Source organism: Danio rerio, chromosome 7 (assembly GCF_049306965.1).
Source record: "Danio rerio strain Tuebingen ecotype United States chromosome 7, GRCz12tu, whole genome shotgun sequence".
Classification (NCBI taxonomy): Eukaryota; Metazoa; Chordata; class Actinopteri; order Cypriniformes; family Danionidae; genus Danio; species Danio rerio.
Genome location: NC_133182.1, coordinates 50,322,994 through 50,342,945, shown reverse-complemented (window position 1 = coordinate 50,342,945; position 19,952 = coordinate 50,322,994). Strand labels below are relative to the sequence as shown.

The 19,952-nt window shown below is 35.4% G+C and overlaps 1 protein-coding gene across 2 annotated transcripts in view; it reads right to left on the bottom strand.

Annotated features, from left to right (window-relative positions):
* acana (aggrecan a) overlaps positions 1-19,952 on the bottom strand; it is a 904,300-nt gene that overhangs the window by 282,559 nt on the left and 601,789 nt on the right. The window lies entirely within an intron of this gene.

Here is a 19,952-nt window from a genome sequence, read left to right as displayed (position 1 = left end):
ACAAGTTCTTTTTAATGAGTCGGTCAAAATGTTTAACAAATACTCCTCAGTAGGCAAATTCTGATAGGAAGAGAGCATCCTTTTTCCCTGTGTTATTATGGTGCATGTTATTATGTCTTTCCAACCCTTTCAACTGATTATCAATGCATATATTTTCTTATAACACATATTTAAGTGAAGAGATCAGATGCAAAAAACCTCTAAGTGCTGTCTGAAATGTTCTTCAAAAATTTGCATTTTTCTCAGCCTCCTATGTTTATGTTCAGTGATTTCACTTCAAAGGCAGTGAAAAGGATCTCTTCTTTGCCATAAAAGGGAAATTACTGAACCTACACATGGGAGCCTGAGAAAAATGCCCATTTCACAAAAAAGATTTAGATGACACTGAGCGGTTTTGCATCGGAACTCTTCAAATAGGATCTTATTTTGTGTTACCAGTTCAATGAAGTACCCTTCGCTAACTACCAGTAGGAAGATGACCACGTGAAGAGGTTTAGTTGCACATTTGTTTGCAACAGCCCTTCAAGTGTCCCTTTCCTAAAGTATCCTTCAACCCCAAATGACCTTGCAGTTTGAATTTGACTCATTCACTCAGTGAATCATTTGCAGCTGTTACTGAGTCCTCAACTGGCATATTACTCACTGCAGATCATTCATATTATGCGTGATTCAAAATTCATAGAGAACTAATAGTTACAATGATAAGGCTTTCATTTGGTGTGGTAGGATTTTAAAAACTGCTACAGTTACACTTTATTTTGATGGTTACTTCAACAGTATGTCCAGCTGTCCACAAAATTACACATTACAGTGGTGAGAAAACAGCAGAAAGCATTTCATTATATGAATATAGATGTGCTAGTTACATTTTTAAAAAGGTAACTCAAATATTTCTGTGATAACTAAAATTTTACTAGTTACTTGACAAAAGTAATCTAATTACATTGTGCTACAATCAATTTAGGCTCATTCTGAAAACATAGAACCTTCTGTCTCGCTATAATCCAACTCACTCTTTAAGATCTCAAAACTCAGAGCTTCTGGTAGTACCTAGAATAGCAAAGTCGAGTAAAGGAGGTCGAGCCTTCTCCTTTATGCCTTCTACACTCTGGAATAGCCTACCTGATAACGTACGAGGCTCAGACACACTCTCTCAGTTCAAAACTAGATTAAAGACCTATCTGTTTAGTAAAACATACACTCAGTGCATCACTTGGCGGGTTTCCACACAAGTTTCTGCATCTTACTTATATACGCTATGAACAGCAGCTACGCTAATTCTCTCTTTTTTTCTCCATTTCCACCTGGGGATACTCATCCTGAGGTCCTCAGATTATGCAGAGTCACTGATTGGATCCAAGACCAGCGACGAGATGATCCCAAGGTTTCCATATTCGGGACCAGGCCGTATCCTGAGCTGTTGCTGGGCTGGTGGTCATGGGGGAGTAGAGAGTATGAGACTGATTCCAGTGACGCTCCAGGGACAGATGAGTCTTCGCTGAGGCCAGCTTCCAGCCTCCGCTGCTGAGACTGCAGCTCTGCACAAGACTTTTGGCCAGCGGAGAAATTAAAATGGTCGTGCCCAACTGAGTCTGGTTCTCTAAAGGTTTTTTTTTCTTCACTCTCCTATCGGTGAAGTTTTTTTCCCTCTCCGCTGTCACCTCTGGCTTGCATGGTTCAGGATCGGTAGAGCTACGCATCAATGAATTTGCTCTTCAATGTTTGGACTCTCAGTAATTATTTCAAACCATACTGAACTGAGCTAAACTGAACTGAACTTAAACACTTTAAACTAAACTACCCTAATCCATTTACTATGACCATTTATGTGAAGCTGCTTTGACACAATCTACATTGTAAAATGGCTATACAAATAAAGCTGAATTGAATTGAATAGTCCTTAATACATTTCTGGAGATCGCAGGTAGCCAGAAGTATGAATGGCTGCATTTAATCTTTAAAAGGAACGCTACGGGACAGTATGATGCTGTTTCTTTTCTCGCTCACCAGCTGACCGCTGTTACCAGTTTGTCCAGTAGCTTGACATGTACTTCGGCAGACTTGAGATGTAGAGAGGAGTTGACCTAGACAACAGGGTTTGAATCCATTGAAAAATGGTTCCAGAAAGCCGGTAAGACAAAAACAAAAGCTAAAAAATACAATAAGCAAGTAAATAACAATGTGAGAATGTGGTAACATCTGAAAATGTGATAAAAATCAAGTGAGGGCTTTTCCTTTTTCTGGATTGCTTTTTAAAACACTGTCGGTTGGGTTTAGGGAAGTGCATGGGTGGGTCAATCTGTGCTTTTGAAAATGCTATTGGTTGGGTTTAGGGAAGGGAGATGGTGGTTCAGTAGATCAGGGTTAGGGTTAGGATTTACGTAAGAACAGCAGGCGAAAATGGCATTTGCAAGAGAAATTTGATATCTGAAGAAGCATACTCAGCGGCCTCTAGTGGTTTTTATAAAAACAAAAACTGCAAAAAATGTAGCTCCTAGGACATATTTTGACACTCTACAGAAATGTATATAGGGGTACATAATCAGAATGAGCCTGGGTTGGTTACAGTACTTGTTATGCATTATCTCAAACACTGGTAATATCATTTAAGAATATCTGTAAGCTAGCATTTTTCCAAAACAATGAGAAATTTCCCATATACAATACACATTAAAAACTTACAGTCTCTCTCACCTTCACCTGAATGGAACAACGGGTTGATGACATCACACTCCTCTTGCTCTAGCTGTAACATTCAGTCGATTTTTAAACAATACAAAAAATGCAAGTCTGCACAAGGTATATTCAAAATCCCTTTCAATCAGATCTGTAAGTTACTAAAAGCTCCTGATGATGGGTTCCAGTGAGTTTTGAGAATTAACATTAATACTTCCATAAATTGTTTAACCTGATGCTAAATGTAGCACCTGTTACTCAGCTGTGATAATCTCAAAAGAGTTTATTTACAGTATGGACATTTCTAGTGTAGTGACAAGCATAATTCATCAGAATTAACTGTTATGTGTGCGTCCAATAGGATTTAGGTTTAATATTATTAACAATAATAATAATAATTAAAACTTCTAGATCAGCTTACAAGAAGATAATGTATTCTTTGCCAATACCAAATATCAGACATGAACTTTTAGATGAAGATCACTGTTAACTAGCAATGTTTTCCTTCACTTTATCACACTGTGCTCATTGCTAAAGGACCTTTGTTCTGTAAATCTTTACAATAGTTGCTTAGTATAAAAGCCTCTGCTAAATTATTGAATTGATATGAAATTAATACAATCAAGATTGCTACAATGACAGCATGAAATGCACTCATAGTGCTCTTAAGGTGTTCCTGACTATAGCGCATTATGTAAAGCGAGAGTATGGGGGGAGCGGAGAGCACATGTGGTGAGCCTGTGAGACCCTGATGAGTGCCATCCCCCTCCATCACACAGACACTTTGTGTCATCGGCTCTCAGCAGTGGCCAATCTGCCTGTAATTACTCTCCTCTGCTGCAGGGCTCCCTTCCTGCTCCACCACGGCTAAACTGATTAGTAATCTAAGAGCTACATTTGATCGCTAGAGTTAACGGAAAAGAAATGATCAGACATCATTATTGAGTGCAACAGCTGTATAAGAGAGCTTGCACTGGGGGCTTAGTTTAACATTGGAAAATTCATTTTGGATTGTTAAAAATAATGGGAACACTTGAAGGTAATACTTGAAGGTGTTCATAAGACTGTCGAGAATATTCATGAGATTTTATGCATGCTTATGTCATCTAGTCATGAAGCGTGACTTGTGTCATTTAAAGTGTAAACGTGATGCTGTTTTTGATGTCTTTGTCATGACAACTTGACAATACATGGACAATATAAATAATATAAAGTTGACGTCATAAACTTGATTATCATGAGGACATTATAAAAGCATCATGATTTTTTAAACAGCTTTATTCATATTTTTCTGTACCTCATCTACAGAAAGGGGTCTGGATGTAGACTTAATGCAGTGCAATCTTAGCTGCATCCAATGCGTTTTAATGCGCTCACCTAACCCTACCAGTCACAGTGACGTCACTCACTCCATTGAGTGCATTGTGTCTGACATTGCAACACTGAGTGATGCAATCTCAGCTTGCAGTATAAAGGGTGCATACTATTGCATCTACTATTGCATCTACAGTGATACAACTTGAATTTGTCATTAAATATTACTAATATTGTTATAAAATTATTTGATAGAGTGATATCACTGTTAATGAGAATTTTTAATGAAAAATTGATGCTGTTCCACTGAGAAAAAAAATATTAGAAAAATATTCATAGCACAATTATAATGGCCTCATGACAATCATGTTTATGACTATGTCCAGGCTTCCCTGTTAAAAAAAGTTATTTATTTGATTAGTAATGAAAACTAATGTTTTTGTCATGTTTTAGGAAAGGGAAGGGAGACGAGGACTCAAGTGCAATGGGTTTATTAATAATAAAAATAAAGCATAAGGTCAAAAACCACCCTGAAAGAAAAAAAAAAACATAACTAAAACACAAGCAAGACACAACAAGGCAAGACTGGATGCGACACACAGTGAACCACATATGAAGGATATATGACAAAACTGGTACAAGACAGCAGACAAGAGAGAGCTATAAGCAGAAAGAATTAACAAACAAACAAACAGATTAATTGAATAAACTCATAATGGGATAATAAGGAGGGTGTGACTAGACAACAGAAAGGGTGAGCACATGACACAAAGAGCCGTGCTCATGTAAAACGGGACTGATTAATCACGTGTTCACATGAAACACAACATTAAAGCATGCAGCCACAATGTAAACACCAGTCCATTTGCTTAAACAACACAAACAGAACACAAGAGGCTAGCACACGATAAATAAAAACACTCATCGTGCACTCACACATGCCACGTGTAGTTCCATTCCAGCGCCAACCGAAACCAACTACACCGATCACTGAGAATGAAAAGGCACACTGCAAACAGAACAAACACAAACACTGGGGCAAAATATGAGTGCTTGATCCAAGAAAACCCAAGCTGAGCATAACAAGATAGAACTCATGTCCGGACTCTGCCACCAAAACTAAAATTAACAAGACTGAAGTGGCAGAATCCAAACTGTTTTTATGTTGCATAGTTTACCCTAAAATTTTTAGTCAGTTCGACTGATATAAATTGAGATGACTGTAAAAGTTTCTTTGATTCAACTTAAAAAGGCAGCAAGAATATTTTTATAGTAGCACTTTTGGCAAAATAGCAAATTCTCTGATTTTCATCGGCAAAAAAATTATTTCCATAACATCTAATCATCTAATGAATGTACACTCAAAATAATTATTACTGCTGCTTGTTCAAACTACCTGTTTAAAATGAGCTGAAACAACACAATTCTTTGGTCAGTTTCTTCAATTTGTAAACCATGAAGTTAACTTAAGCAGTTTATGTTTGACAACATGAAGGAATTCCGACCTGGTTAGTGGATGTGTAGTTTCCAGCATGCTTTGCATGGTATTGAATTAAGAGATGGAAATCCTGACAATAAAAATAATCTTAGTTGTGTATAGTTAATAGAAAGACTTGTTAGAGTTTAACCTTCACGTTACTTTGAATATTTAAAAGATTTTCATGTAATGTTTTAAGTTTTGAGATTACCACCTTCGTCAGCTTAATTAGCAGAAATGCAGTTTATTGCTTTGCTCAGTGAGCAATAACTGCCCTAAATGAGTTATGAGATCAGTCTTAATCAACTGAATATGTAACTCATCAAATATGCTTAAAAATGTATGACATAATAGACATGTGTGATATTATCAGACCTTTGAGTTTAAGTTAAACAAAAATACAGATGTTTTTAAACTTTTATTTGATAAAATCATGTTAGACCAACTCAATTGCGATTAATTGTGTCAATTGTTTTTTAAGCTAGTGTTTTTTTAAACGTGTAAAAATTGGTCACTGCTGTGTTTATATATTAAAAATAACATAGCCTCAAAATAATATGTTAAAAAAAATTAAACATGGTTTGAGCTTGAATATCATTTTGCAGGACTTTAATAGCCACTATGAGGGCAACAATGGATAGTTTATTTTGTAAAACAAAACAAAAAAATGACCCACTCTTGTATTTGATAGTGCTGTAGCAATTTTACCAATTTACATTGAGCTTTTTGGCTGCTTTTTTTAACACCTAATCTATAAAATGGTCATTTTTTTTAAGCCAAAGCTCTTAAGATTTTTTTTATACTGGCATTTTAGCCATAATTAACAGGTACAGTCTGGTGACTGAATTTGACTTAAAGGGCTGCAAGTTGATGAGTGTGAAAGGAATTTAATGGAGCTGAAATATAGCCTAACAATACAATAGCATTTACTCAACATAGCGAAATGATGGCTCGCCACTTTCGTCTCACAGCAAGAAGGTCACTGTTTCGAGTCCCAGCCGGGCCAGTTTTCATTTCTGTGTGGAATTTGTGTTCTCCTCATGTTGGCGATTATGCTGTATGGAACCCAGAATTTTTTACAAAGATATTTTATGGTTAATTTATAGAAATTAATTAAAGCAACTAATAACTAATAATATTTCACGAGTTGTATAAATATTAAATTGTCCAATTTTAATGTCTGGGATTGTTTTTTTGTTTTGTTTGTTTCAATCCATGATATTCCAGAAATTCTTGTGACCTGTGGGAAACCCCGTATGCTGTCTTGATAATATGAAGTTTGACATTACAAAGATACTGACAGGTTATGAAGTATTTGGTTATGTCAAGTTGTCATAAATACATTTAAAATGGTCATCTTAGCATTTTAAACAAAATAATTGAGTGATTGACACTGAATGGCAGTTGTCATACGCATGCAGAAATCTCCCTAATATTTATGACATATGTCATATCCTGATTATAAAGGTTTCATGACAGTCTTTAACTAGCCGGCAGCAGCTAGCTCTCTGCAACTCTCACATATTCGCCCACTGAAGCTAAGCAGGGCTGCGCCTGGTCAGTACCTGGATGGGAGACCACATGGGAAAGCTGGGTTGCTGCTGGAAATGGTGTTAATTAAACCTTTGGTCTTCATGCATTCGAACACCCCATTATAGTGAAGGGGGACTCTATACTGTTCAGTTAGAGTTGTCTTTCGGATGAAACGTTAAACCAAGGTCCTGACTCTCTGTGGTCATTAAAAATCCCAGGATGTCCTTCAAAAAAAGAGTAGGGGTTTAAGCCTGGCATCCTGGTCAAATTTGGCCTCTGTCCATCATGGCCTCCTAACCATCCCCATATGATTATTGGCTTCATCACTCTGTTTCCTCTCCACCAATCAGCATATGTGACATCTGGCTGTCCAGGTGGATGCTTGATGCTGCACACAGGTGGTGATCGAGGAGATTCCCCCATTATGTGAAGCGCTTTGAGTGTCTAGACAAGTGCTATATAAATGTAAGGAATTATTATTATTATTATTATTATCATTATTATTATTATTATTATTACTACTACTACTATTATTATTATTGTTATTATTATTATGAACACCCCTTCAAGTAAAGGATTCAACTGTTTTGTAATGTAATTTGTTGAAATAAAACTGTTATAACTGCAGTACCCAGACTTTCCTTCAACGTGTATTGTTTTATAGTATTATACCATTGTTAGTCTATTACAATTACAAGACCCAGAAAAAATTAGCATTTCTTGAAATGTCATTTAGAAGACATTTGGACTTTTAAAAGCAACAAGCTCACTGCAGTAAAACACTTCCTCTCCTACAGGGGAAAAAACTATATTACTATTTATTCTAAAACCTCAATAGAAGCTTTGAAAATATGACCCAACAAAGTTAATATACAGTCTATGAATGGTCAGAAAGACTGCTACTATTATGGTGCTTCTACTGTTAAAAAAAGATGTCAAACAGAAGCACATCCCTTATGTGACTCGTGGGTTGTATCTTGAGAAGAGTGACACAGTTGTGTTTTTATCTTATTCAAGAGATGTCGGCTTCTAGCTGTTTGCAAACACTACAAAATTACTCCACTTGATCCCAGCAGAGCAGCTGCTTTATAAATAAAACCATTCAGCGAGCGATGCATAAAGAGCAAGACCGCAATACCAGAATAATTCACTCCCCATACGTCGACTCACCCAAGTTTGATTTATTGTGTATGCTGCTCATGGAAGTAAATCGTGACAGAATATCACACTGCCCCTTTTAAATCTATATCTCTTGACCAAGCTTTATCTGATTTTATGTCATTATACAGTAATAGTCTACTAGCAATGCTGAGCCTCATACTGCATCGCCTCTGCAGTTTGTTTTGATTTCCTGAGATGTATAGTAAACACTTAACTGAATGATTTATAATGCTGTATATGCTGTTAGTGAGACTTCCCCATGTTCCTGTCTGATCTATGTTGATCCTGAAACAAAATTCCTAACAGACAATCAGATTTAAGGGATACAGTTGCAGTTTGTGCTACGTTTAGGCTTGCAAATAATATTTGCTACTAAATCATTGTTCTGTCAGGATCACTTTTGATATACATTTTTATAATTAAGCATGCATTTTGTGTTAGCTAGATGGTTCCGTTCTGGGCAAAACTCCTCAGGACCTTCCATGCAGTAACAGAATACAAATCAACCGAGACACATTCTGAAAACGTACCTTTATATACATATCTGGGGAAGGCCAAATACATTCCAGGAGCTACATTTTTTGTCAGTTTTTGTTTTTGAATCCAGGCCACTGTGTACGCTTTTTGAGATCTCAAATTCATCTCAAGAGTGCCATTCGCCCCTGCTGTTCTCACGAAAATCCACCAGAGGCCACTGTCGACTGACTGTTTGACTGACTGAATGACTGACTGACTTATCAATTGACTGAATCACCCTTTCCCTTCCTTAAACCTAACCAATAGTATTGATTGACCCACCCAACCACTTCCCTAAACGCAACAATTTTCAAAAGCAATCCAGAAAAAGAAAAACCCCTATCTGGTATTTACCATGTTTTCAGACACCACATTCTCACCCTGTTATTTACTTGTTTATTTTTTTATTTAGATTCCAATTTTATCTCACCTGCTTTCTGGAACTGTTCTTCACCAGACTCTAACCCTGTTGTCATGGTCAACTCCTCTCTGCAAACTAGCAACAGCTGGAAAGCCGTCCATACGGAGGTAGGCGGTCAGCTGGAAAGCGCATAAAGGAATGGTGATATACGGCCCCTTAGCGTTTTTTTTTTTTTAAATGAAATGCAGCCATATTTAGCTCTGGTTACATTTTATGCAATCTCTAGAAACATATACCTCGGGACTCAGACTACGTTTTCAGAATGAGTCTATCTTGTTAACTTGCCTAGTTAACCTTATTAACCAATGTAAGCCTTAATCTTATTTTAAGAATTTCAAGGAAAAAGAATGGCATAGTTTTCTTTTTTAAAAATGAAATGCAGCCATACGTAGATCTGGATACAGGACATAATTTGTGATCTCCAGCAACGTATATAGGGCTACATTTTCAGAATGAGCCTATGTTGATCTAAAAGCGTTCATAAACAAATTTGATAGATTGTAAGATAAATAAAAGCCAAAGAGCCAAAGCTGATTACCATATACTTGGCCAACAATAAGAAATGGTTTCAGAAATGAGATAGGAGGAGTTGGGGATGGTAGTAGAAGTGTACTGTCAAAAATGGTTAAAAAAGGTACAAAATCTGGCACTGAGGTAATACCTTTCCAAATGGTACAATTCTGTTCTTAACAGGTCCTTAAAAAGTACATATTAATACCTATAAAGTACAAATATGTACCTCACAGTAACTTATAAGTACAAAAGTTAACCTTAAGGGTCCAAAAGTTTACCCGAAAGTTACTATTGTTCACCAGTATGGTACAAAAGTGTACATTTTGTAAAGATACCACCCCAGTGACAGATACCTTTATTTCTGAGAGTGTGGAATGTAAACAATCCATTCATACAGCAAAATCACACCCGCCTTACTTTCATCTTATTAGTTAAACATTCTTGAAAAAAAAAAATGCCTGCAAATAATTCCAAATGACTTTGACAAACATCTGCATATTTGATAAATGCAGCTTGGAATAAGGACACACCTGATTACAAGTTATGAAAATATTAAAGATTTCTTTAATTTTATTTTTTTCAAGATTTTCCCCCCATAATCTTTATATTTGAAATAAATTTGTGATTTGAAAAATTCTGTACACTTTTGCATTAAGAAGTTTGTCTTTTTGACTGCCTTTTTCTGAAATATGTAGATGCACATACTTTTTAATATAACATATTGCTGTTTATATGACCTTCATGCTGTCTTATTTTTATATAAGGCATCAAAAATCTGTGTGAAAATCTCAGTGACACATACAAATTATATTTTTGCTGTATAAGAAAGGCTTCAGACTTCCTTTTGCTATATATGCATCTAGAACCTTCAAGAAAAGATTTATTTTGAGAAGGTCATTTCGACCCTGGAGATACTCAAGGAGATGCATTTGTTATTGTAACTTTCTTTTTTCTACGATTGCTTTTATTTCATAAGATTCTCCGAGGTCCACTTATAATGTTAGCATGAGAGAAATATTATAATATTGCAATATAACAACTTATAGTCTACTTTCTGGTATCTTTACACAATGGTTTGCTCAAGTAAAGGTTCATTGCCGTAACTTAGTCACAGTTTTGCATATTAAAACAAATTATAGACAGTGCTGTGATGTACTCTGAAAACAATATGGGTAATTTGATTCAATACTTAGTACATTTCTGTTGATGTGTAACAGACAAAGCAATAGTGACACATGGTAAAAACATTGTTATGCACTCACGTGTTGCATAATTACTGTCAGATCCCATATAATCAGTACTGCACCTTTCTTCATTTTCAATCTCTCTAAAAACCACATACGGTGCTGGGCTTTGTTTAAAAAAATGTCTTACTGATGTTTTGGGAAACAATCTTAAACATCATAGAGTGGTTTAACATAGGCTCATTCTGAAATGTTGCCCTACTTCTGGAGATTCCGAATTATGTAGCCAGACGTACATATGGCTACATTTTGTCTTTAAAACGAACGTTATGGGGTAGCATAATGTCATTCCTTTTTGTGCTTACCAGCTGACCGCTTACCTGGAGGGCTTTTCCACTGTTACCAGTTTTACCGGTATCTCGCCATGTACATCAGCAGACTTGATACACAGAGAGGAGTTGACCACGACGACGGGGTTCAAATCTAGTGAAGAGCTATTCCAGAAAGCAGGTAAGACAAAAACATAAGCAAAAAAAAAAAAATAATAATAAATAAATAAATAAATAAATAACAGGGTGAGAATGTGGTACAATCTGAAAATTGTGGTAAAAATCAGACAAGGGCTTTTCTTTTTCTGGATTGCTTTTTAAAACACTGCGGTTGGGTTTAGGAAAGCAGGTGCATCTATAAAAAAAAAAAAAAACTACTGGTTGGGTTTACGGAAGGAGCAGCAGCCTCTGGTGGATTTAAAAATAAAATAAAATAAAAAATAAAAAACACAGCTCCTGGGACGTATTTAGTGCTCTCCAGAAATGTATATAGCGGTATGTTTTCAGAATAAGCCTAGATTGAGTGCATTATAATGCGCTTCTGTCCCCACTGAATGCTGCATGGCATCACAAGATTGTAAATCACTTATGGAAAACTGACGGTTCCATTTCTGACATATTTCAAGCATTTCTAAGTGCTTCTAAAATTTCAGGAAAGAAAATGCAAAACATTTGTTTTTCTACAATTCATTGTTGGTCAAGTGATTCTGTGTTTGCGTTTGTCTTGTATTTAATCTACTTTAAATGTAAATGAGTGTGTAGCACACATTGGTCTTCTGGAGAAGCCACACAAGCCACAAGGTCACACAATTACAATCCGGACATGCCTAGGCATATCTAAATAGTAACAGTTCATCATTGTTTTTTTGTTCTCAAGTAAATTGTATAATCCACAAAGGTGCATTAATGTGAACACCCCAGGCTACATTTGATTTTCCACAACACTTTTTGTAACATTACAATAATGTTTTTTTCCCTTAGTTTATCTAAGCATTTATTAATTGCCATGTGTGACCATGGATGCTCACATCTCATAAGAAAGCAAAATGAAGGATATACAGATTAAAAAAATGTATTCAGCACCACTGCAAAGAGGCACGGTGTCTGTTTGAATGCATTTTTTGTTACTTTAACATGTATATTGTGGTAATTTTCATGTATATTTGTAATAAGGCAACAGACACATGTAAAAGTGTTTGAATATCATTCAGCTACCCAGCTATACTATTAATGATTTTTTTCATAAGTGAAAGGAAAGCAAACTTAAGAAAACACATTTGTTTATGCAGAAGTTGTTAGTAATTCCTCCCCATGCTTACACATTTATTAAACTTCAAAATCTTCTTAAAATGCATCACTCTCCATTTGTGTGTGTATGTGTGTGTGTGTGTATGTGTGTGTGTGTGTGTGAGAGAGAGAGAGAGGGTTAAATTTGGTTTTACAGTTATTTAATTACTTTAATTAAAAACAATTAACCCAGTCAGTGGTTTCATAGAAAGTTTAACCAAAACCGGGCTGAAATAACTCAGTATCTTGGTCCTGGACGACCGGTCTAAGTTTGGTGATCCTGCTGTAAAAGATCCTGTGTTCATTTTTTTAAATTAAATTTATAGGATACAGTTTAAACAAAAATGTTTGGGTTAGTCCAAATTTGGCTTAATTTGGGTTTAAATAACCCAGCATTTCCTAGAGTGCACACTTGGTCATGGAGGGCCATTGTCCTGTGGAGTTTAACTCCAACTTGCCTTAACACCTACTGTAGTAAAACCTTGGCTCAATCCTAACTCTACCCCTTAGCCCTTTCTCTTACCCCATCCCTCATTTTGCACGTTTACATGAAGGGGTTGGGGTGTCCCAATTCTCTTTAGCTTGAAGGCGCAGGGCTAAGGGGAAGAGCTAGATAGCCTTTGAAACAGAATTTTTTCAGGACCACACTCGAAACCAAGAGGTAGGAAAGGTGTAGGTGTTGTAGTGCTGTTCCATTTCTTAGGGGTAAATTATGAAACCCTTTTCCTTCACACTCTGTTTTAAAGGCCAAGGAGAAGGGAAAGGGGTACAAAAATAGAATTGGGATTGGGCCCTTGATTAGCTTGTTCAGGTGTGTTTGATTAGGGTTGAAGCTAAAATCTGCATGACAACAGACCTCCATGACCAAGTGTGCACTCGCTGGGTTATTTAAATCTAAATTGAGCAAAATATGGACTAACCCAAACATTGGGTTAAATTGCATCCTATTATTTTATTTTTAAAATTAACCCAGCAGTTAGGTTAGTCCCAATTGCACCCAGAATTGGATTAAAATAACCCAGCATTTTTTAGAGTGGTGACCCCTGTTTTAGAGTGTAAACATTATGGCAGGTATCTTTTGAGTTATGAAAATTACAGGGTGATATAATACAGTGAGTTCTTAGATGTCAAAATATTGAGACCTCTTTTAGAAATCCTAAATGTGTGGCTATAATAGCATCCTGAAACAACAGTTCATTCTTAACAGTCTCAGCCCCATGCATTATTCTCAGTCTTATCACAGTAACTGCAGAATTCATCACTCAGTGTTTCGTGTACCGAATCACTCTTTAGAGCTGAAAAACAGAAAGTAATAACCTTTGGCATTTCCCTTTCAAAACATGTTTTGTGCAACACCATTAAACCTGTAACTGAACAAGAGGTTGAAGGTGAGCACCAAACTGGCTAATAGCTGCCTTAGCAGTAAATATCACTGAGCAGTATTCACAGTCAAGTTCAGTGTCTTTCTGTGCAAAAAAATATATCACTCATACAAGGCTGAAAGAAAGACTAATTCTGCATTTTCTCTGAATACTGAATTATATTTAATTATATTTGTCAGAATAATATTTTAAAAAGGTGGGAAAAATAGTTTGCCAATAAAAGCATGCTGTTTTGATTTTTAATTGTATTAATGTTTGCTAAAATGTTATATTTCTGTTCAAATATAGATCAGGGATATACAGATTAACTGATATTCTGCTGAACAACAAAGAGACGTAATGTAGTGAATAACTCAAATAAACAGAGCTCTATGGGGCTCAATACTATGGGGTGAAGTATTATTGTTGTTAGAAATATAGCAAAAGTAGGTCACGAAGACTCAGTTGTCAACATTTTCTGAGAACGAGCCGCATGTTCCCAAACAAAACAATCCATCTCTATAAATTTCACACGTCTTATAAAATGGCTTGTAAAATACGTTCAAAATCAATCCTTATTAAGTCTCTAATTCTTTCCTTTTTTAACAAATCATGTCATGATGCTTTGATGATTACTTTTTTTTTTGCCATCATCCCATCACTTTGAACCCATCACTTTGTAAGACCGAGGGTAAATCAATTCAACGGGATGAATGAAGTAGCATAATCTGACATATTAAAATGCGGAGAAGTTCAGAGAAACACTTACCTCATAAACGTCACCGCTAATCAATGTTAGATTATATCCCATTCAGCCTGCAGGCTTAACAAACCACACAAGCTTATTCTGAAGCAGTAATCTACAAATTGCAGTGGCAGACAGCTTCATTTTAATGAATTACAGACAGACATGCAAATATCTTAAAAGATGTTGGTGTGTAAGAGTGTTAATTTAGTAATTACTACAAAAAATTTGTGAACAAGAAACTAAATGTTTTGGGGTGTTTTATGAGAAAATAACATTTCCTTTATCTTTTCACTTATAATTTAGATTCACTTGAATGTTTTTTTTTTCTTCTTTAATTTGCTGTCAATTTCTAAGTCTCTTAAAATGTCTTAGTTTTCATTTGACAATTTAAGGAATTTAGTTTTCAAAAATAGGTTGCGCAAAAGTGAATATCTTCCTCATGAATGTTTTATCAAAAAACATATCTAAGCATCCTTAAAGGGCATCTATGATGAAAATCATCTTTTGTAAGCTGTTTGGACAGAACTGTGTGTCGGTAGTGTGTCAACAGTCATATTGGGGTGATAGAAACACAATAAGGCTCTTTTTTAATTTCCTGATGTTCAAATAGGATCCAAATCTCTCCCATTTTGAGATCCACCGCAACTTGATGTTGGTCTGAGGTTTCTTTGCCCACGAGTTGATTGACAGTCTTGTATTAACATGTCTTAGTAACTCGTATAATCATATCCACAAGATAGGACAAGCAACCAGGATTTAAAGATCTGTTCAGCTATCTGTGATCATCAAGCATAATCAAATGTGATCAAGAATGAGTTTTACAAGTTTAAAACATTTTTAAAACAGCGCATGTTTGTAATGAATTATAGCGATTTTACAATCTTTACTCTATCACCACCACCGCGTGTCTTCACAATTGTAAAAGAAGATGCTTCAATCCTGGTTTGTAGACGTTAAATCAGGTTTATTTTTTTACATTAACATAACGTCTATCCATAAAGCAGTGGATATTAATGTGTATTCTGTCTTATTTGTCATGCAAATACAATGTTTAAATGTAAAATGTGCACTGTGTGCGTGAACTTTGTAATGACATTGTGTGTGACTCATCGTTGCAGAAAGGCTTAAATTAACTCCTCAACAAATATATCAAATAATCATTGGTAGAGTCCTCACTGTAGTATTTCTCACAAACTATCTGCGATCTGCTTTTTTTCCTGTCTGTCACTGTGCTGTTTATCTGACACAGCCGGAGATTGAGGCACACTCTGACAGGCACGTGGCAATGGTGGGAGGGGAGAACTAGCATTAAAGCCACAGGTCACAAAAACAGCTACATTGTATTCAAAGCAGAAAATCCAATAGTCTGAAAGGTCTAATAAATATACTGGTGGGTGTTTTGAGCTGAAACTTTACAGACACATTCTGGAGACACAAAAGACTTATCTTGAAAAAGGGGGCAAAATAGGTGTCCTTTAAATCAAGATACATTTACTATATATATATATATATATATATATATATATATATATATATATATATATATATATATATATATATATATATATATATATTACACATGCACAAATATTGGTCAAGGTGACAATTTTTGCTGATTACTTTTCATTTTAAACAAGTCTTTTTATTTGGTAGAGATTTAACCACACACTTGATTCTTGATTCAATTCAATGTTTTCAAGACTTTCTATCTTACGCCGTTTTGCTTTGCCAATAAATATATCTTGATATAATAATCTTTAGACCGAGATATTTGTTATAAAAACAAGATCAATATTAAGTCACATTTTTTACAGTTTGATCAGAAGGTGCAGTAAAGGTGTTTGAGAGCATATATATTCAAACCTTTAGCTATTGATTTGTAAAATAATTCAGGAAGTAGCAGAATAAAAGTCTAAATCTGAAGCGAATTTAAAATTTTAAGCTTTTACTACCCAGCCCTTAAATTTACTTTCATAAAACCTTTTACTCAAACCTTCAGACATAAGACAAGCAGAAAAAGATAAAACAACAGAGGAAATATGCCTCCTTTTCTTCTAAATCCAAATTCATATTGCAGGTACTGATTGTCACTAAATATTTAAGCCAACGTTGTATTAACCTGAATAAATCATTTTGGAATAACACAGCTTCTATTACCAGATATTGGCTTTGTTCTTAATGGGCCTACTTTGCTAAATATTAATAATCTCTGTTCCTTCCTCTGTCTTTTTTTTGCCTTTTTTTTCTCTGGCATCTCGACGCTTCACTTCCTCATATTAATGTTCATCAATTTCTTCCTTGCTGTTGTATTTGCTTAGTATTAAAGCGCTGTGCGGGTTGGCCAACTGTTCATGAGTCATCTTGGAAGAAAAAGGGCAGGAAGACAACTTACACAACCATCGCTTCCTATTTAAACATGAGGTCTCTGTGCTTAGACTCCAGCTGACACGTTTTCCATTACGCCCCTGTGAGAGATGATGGGTTGTCAGGTTGGTAGTATCCTGATATGTGCAGTGGCTTTGTCGCTTGTTTCTTTGTCTAAACGAGTGTATTCAGAACCCAAAGCATCTTGGATTTGTTAAAACATGTCACAGATTACTTTAAAAGGCAAAATCTGTCCTTGTCTGCGTGTGTGGGTGTATGTGTGTGTCTTTGAGAGTATTGGAAAAATGCTTATAGATGCAGAGAGCTCCAAACTACTTAATAAATACATAACGCTGTCTGTTATTATTGTAGAGTAGTCCTTGCAAACACTCAAGCATATCCATTCAAAAAATATCTGTAGGCTGGTGTACTTAGGCGCTTCTATATCTTTGTTGTTCACTTGCTATTTCCCTCAGATTTTAGGAATAATTTAGCTTAGGGATTGAGATTGGGTTTAGATTAAATTTTCAGACAGGAATGATGTTCTTGGATAAGAAGTAGAAAGGTGTTTTACTTTACAAAGTTACAATATGTGTGTTGCTTTGACTGTAGCATTCCTCACTGTGAGTGTAAAGGTGGAGGATTATAGTACTGCTGCTTTATACTTTTATATAAGTCTTATGCACCCTACTCAGATCATCCGTACCATGGACAGTTATTCTGGAATCTCTTGTATCATATCCGTACCTGGACAATATGTGTGAGAACTTTGGGGGATTTATGATGTGAAGACATGTTGATTGGTCAGTTTGGTCATGGTCAAGAAATAAATAAAATAGGTGGCAAACTTTGCTCTGGTCTCTTTTCCTGTTCTGATCCTTTCCAGCTCTGCTCCTCTCCTGCTCTGGAGTCTATCTTCTCTGACTCTACTGATGTCAGGCTCTTTGGGGCCTACTCTTTGTTCCTTGGTCTCTCTATCCTTCCTTCTGTCTCTCTTTCTCCCTCTCTGGTAACTTTATTTTACTTTTTAGCTGAGTCCAATTAATATCATATGTTTTATCATTTTATACAGTTATTTTATAACTAATTCAGTCAGAACTGTAGCAAAGTATTGTCATTAAATCATTTCATTTTCAAGTATTTGTGAATTTCATTGATTTAACATTAACACTCAATTGCTGCACATTGCAATGCAATACAATCACATAATAGCAATGCTCTCCCACATTTGTAGCTATTACAACTGCTTGCTTTTATTTTTTTGTTTTTCGTATAAGATTGCTAAAGGATAGTTTGACTAGAAATGTACAGATTTTCACCATCATACTGAAAACTTATTAGTCAGTACAGTTCAAACTGCTGTAGCTAAACCCCGTTTTTACAGCATCGACAGTTATTCTGGAATCTCATGTGTGTATTCATAGTGGTTACACAGAAAATATAATTAATTTTATGTATATCTAACAGTCAATCTGTACTCTTAGTAATCAATTATTTGTTCCGGAGTAAATAGATTTAACGCAAGGAAAAGATACATTTTTTAACTTCATAATAATTAAAGGCTGTATCAAAGCATGGTCTCTATTCTTTTGACTGATTTCTTATAATAGTAGTAATAGAACTGATTACTAATATCATATTTTAAACTTTAGTTGATGTGTAATGTAGCTGTGTGAACATAAACAATATCTCTGAATGTAATATTCTCAAAGTTCAATGCAAAGGGAGACATTGGCTTTTACAGAGTTAGCTTAGCAAAGCCTACAGCGAACAAATTTGGGGACCACAAAAAAATACATCCAGGCTAGTCAGATCAAGTGCTTGCGGTTACATGCATTCACCATGAGCAGTGAAGGGGCGTGGCCAGAGGCACTGTAATGTTATAGCAGAGAAAGCTAAAATGCTGTCCAAATGCTGCCATTTCACAGAGCGTGTTCTGTTTCTGTATTTGGGCTTCAAAGGACATGACACAAAGAGAGAAGTGCTTACAGTTTAATTTTAATTAATTATGTTTCAAAGAATTATATATATATATATATATATATATATATATATATATATATATAGATATATATATATATATATATATATATATATATATATATATATAGCTAGCATATGACAAAGGACAGCTTCCACAATCTGTCCTAGTTCAGTGCTGGATTCGGCTAAAATCTTCTCCAACCAACAAAGCTGTGGCTTCTGAGCCACAAACTGTAAGTCTTTTTATTTGCTAATCTTGATCCCTTACATTCAGTTTCTACCGTTAATGGACTGTTGTAGCGAGGGCGTAAACAAAGATGTAAACAATGGGACTTGCTGTTTGGCAATTTAGCTACAAATTCATATTCATCCATCAAACCCCCTGTAAACACACACAATCTTCAGCAGACATGCTTATTCCAATATATGTGAAAGACACTTGTCTTATTTTATTTTGTAGAGCTGGCATGAGGTTCAACTCTGTGTTCTTCATTTTTTTGTCTGATTCAGGCAGTTAATGCTGCTAACAGCTGCTCTGACTGTCCTGTTTACATAGCGCAAAAGCACATGCCTGTAGGGGCATGACTTGGTGACGTGGAGCCAATCTGCAAATCAAAGCACATTATGTTAGCTGACCAATCGGAGTCACTTAAGGACAGGCCTTACAGAGAAACTAGGAAATATGACCATCATTTTCATGATAGCAAAGTAGCTGTACACAATATAAGTAAGATATTTATATATAAGTAAAAAACTTATAAGTACTTTTTTTTTTTTTTACAAAATGAAACATAAGTACACATTGCTTTGTATCTTAAAAACACAAGCAAGCCTTAAAATATATACTTTTGACCGTTCCTTTAATATAAGAATTATGAGTTATGACTTGTAAAATGATTTGTGAATAATGAATTTAAGAATGAATTCTGAGATTAAGGCAACTTTTACTCATCTTTTTTCTCTTAGATAATACAAATAGCACAGTTGTAACTTATTGTTTGCTTTGCTCTGGCCTTTACTGTGTTAATGTTGGAGAATTTCCAGATTAATGCAGGCAGAGCTCTATTAGTTGTTGCTTTTTATGA